The sequence below is a fragment of the Myripristis murdjan genome, chromosome 8, assembly GCF_902150065.1.
Source record: "Myripristis murdjan chromosome 8, fMyrMur1.1, whole genome shotgun sequence".
Lineage (NCBI taxonomy): Eukaryota > Metazoa > Chordata > Actinopteri > Holocentriformes > Holocentridae > Myripristis > Myripristis murdjan.
This window is the reverse complement of record NC_043987.1, coordinates 10,323,001-10,326,320: the sequence shown is the minus strand read 5'-3', so window position 1 is coordinate 10,326,320 and position 3,320 is coordinate 10,323,001.

Here is a 3,320-nt window from a genome sequence, read left to right as displayed (position 1 = left end):
TATGCAATCCATCATGCACGTCTTTGCATATGCACGGACGAGATTTGGCCGTGCTGCCTAGTTTCACGCCACTGTGACCTTGAACACTGGAAACAGATCACACGCACACACATACCCACACACACACACAGTTCTGTGTCGACAACAAAAACTTAACTCAAATTTAGTTTTGGGTTAAAATGTCTAATTTGTGTTGAGGCTTGTATAACATTTTACTGTATTTCAGACAACACTGGATTTTTGAGGGGTTCATTTCAAGACAGAGGAAGCTTCATGCATGAAAACAAACACTTGAACATTACAAGAATGCACTACAAGAATGTAAAATGACTGTCTCTAGTATCATTACTTTACATAATGTAGTGGAACGCATTGGCCGCGCTCTTGCTTTTCATGCGTCTTAAAAGGCTATAACCAGTTTTTCCTGATGGGTTCAGGCTCATATTCCTGCAAAACTGGCCAATTTAACTTGAATATCATTTTTTGTGTGAGTTCGAGGAGCGAGGAGGGGGGAGGGGTGATGCACCCCCATCCAAGGCTAAAAGAGTTGCACCGCCGCAGCACTTTGTGAGTCAAGACCAGTGCATCGACAGGAAGACCCCCGGCTATCCACGCTTGGTGCCATTCAGTTGGTAACCCGACCGGTCAGCTGAAAATGTGTCAGGTGTAAATTGTTATCATGGCAACCGAGAAGTGTCGCTTCACCGAGGGGCATTTTGTAAAATCTAAGCCCCATCACAGTAACATTTACCAGAATAAATACAAACAGAACCACTGTTTCATTCATTTTCATCATCTCGCTCATTTTCTCTGACTTTCAGTAATTCATGTCAGAGCCCAGTGGATATTATTTTAGTGCCCTGAATCCTCTGAAATGTGCTGTGTGATGATTTTTTTTTTTTTTTTTCATTTTTTCTTGTCTTCACGGAGGGAGCACAGAATAAAATGGGTTACTTCCCTCCTACTTGTTAGTGTTGGAGGATGAAAAAGGCATGGAGGGTCATTCCTCCAGCCTGCGGAGTGGGTTGTTTAAAGGCAAATTCGGCCTTAATTAAATCAGCGATATCCTTCACTGGCATCCTTTGCCTACAAGAAGGAGGTGGAAGATGGAAAAAGAAACATGATGTAACGCTGACAGTTGCCCTCCACACAACATAGTATAAGACTTATCTCTGGCCTTTTCTTCTCTGAGAACCTTCTTTTCCTTTACTTTCCATCACACCAATCAGCTCTAACTTAAATCATGTCGGTGGCTTCACTATAGAGCTGCTAATGCCTTGCTCAGGTGGCTGCAAAGCTCTCGATCACAGGCCTATAAAGCTTCCAAGTCATCCCTGCGCTGCAAAAAAGCTCCATCTCAGCAAGTCATTTAGTCTCATGTTCAGTCTTAAAATCATAGGAAAAAATAATGATAATTTAAAAAAGCGTAAAAACAAATCTTTCCAATGATAATCAACTTGTTTCTGGATTTTTTTCCCTTGTCATTTCCTCAACACCGGCTGTCTGATCTGATTTTGCCTCGTCTCAATATTTTATATTTGGCCCAGAAAAAATCCTGAAATAGGTGAAACTGCATTGGAAACAAGAAGGGTTATTTCATCCCACTAGCAGAGTTTTTCACTTGTTTTTAAAGAAAAATGAGGTTTTAAGAGTCAATTTAAGACTAAATAGCTTGTTAAGATGAATCATTTGCTTTCAGTAGCATGAAAAGGATTTTTTTCCAACACAGAGACTGCTCGCTCTGTAAGGAAACATGCTGTTAAAAAGCTGTGGATGAAAATGATCTGAAGTCATGCTGTTCCTCTACAGTTGAGATACTACCTTGGCCACTGTTTTTGCACTTGCTGTTTACTCATTACTGGCTGCAGCTGCCTGTGTACATGCTCCACTCTGTGAACTTTTGTCACTGATTAACTGAAAACCAAATATGTGCATGTCAAACTACACCATGAATGTGATAAAGATGTGCTTTGGCTGCTTTTGCAGTTGATTTTGTCTTTTGCTCACAGGCCTGATGCTTGTAGGACTGGCTGAGCTGCACGCTGAGGCCAGAGAAGCACAGACTGTTGAATGGACGTTATCAGTCATAATCAGCCCACAGGTATGGGTTAGCAGGTCCCTACTGCACCTTATGGCTAAACTTAACATCTGCTTGGCTAACACTGCAAAAATGCAAAATCTTACCAAGATTATTTGTCTTATTTCAAGTCCAAAATGTCTTATTTCTAGTCAAAATATCTCATTACACTTAAAATAAGACATGATCACCTCAGAAGTAAATTGTTTTTAGACAATTTTCACTTGTTTCAAGTGAAAATTCACTTGAAACAAGTGAAAATTTGCTTGTTTCATTGGCAAAATTTGCCAGTGGAAAAAGTGAAAATTCATTTGAAATAAGTGAAAATTAGCTAGAAACAAGAAACAAATTTTGCCAATGAAACAAGCAAATTTTCACTTGTTTCAAGCAAATTTTCACTTGAAACAAGAGACAATTGTCTAAAAACAAGTTACTTCTGTGGTGATCATGTCTTATTTTAAGTGTAATAAGACATTTTGACTTGAAATAAGACAAATAATCTTGGTAAGATTTTGAGTTTTTGCAGTGAAGAAAGACTGATGATAGGAATAGATAACTAATCCACCAGAAAATGCAGCTCTAACCCATACCTGTGGGGGTGATTACAACTGATAACATCCATTCAAAGGTGTGATAACGGTTAAATCAGATGCGGAAAAGTGTAAGTACCTCTGTGGTGAAGTTGTGATGAAATTTTGATGAGACAGGTGTGGTGGAAAATGATGGGAAAACAGGATTCAGGTCAAAAATGGCTGGGAATTTGTTTAAAGTTGTGTCTCATGTGGTCAGTGATCAACTATCTTCACAACAGAGTAAGTATCCTCACGTCTTCATGCTGTTTCTCTCCTGGTATAAAACCCAGTTGCTAGGGCAGTCTCATATTGTAAGTGGACCTGATATACTGGATGGATATCTTAAAGGTTAAAGAAGAGGACTTATGGCTGGGAAACTGAGTTCCCCACCCTGACAGTGAAAATCTGAGCGGGGCATCTGAGCAACGTGTTTGATAAAACATGGCGCACTGGGCTGTAATTTAAACTCCGGCCCGACTGCCTCTATATGAAGCCGTGTAGTGGGGCACCATGTGAACTTCCAGTTCAAGTCACAGGAGGAAAAACAAACCTGTACCATGAAGGTTGTCTTTTGACAGCAGAGATACATCTTACATGTTGAAACCGCTCAGATGGCAGTCACATATCGTCAGATGAGAAATAAATATGACAGCAAACACTTAAAATAAGGC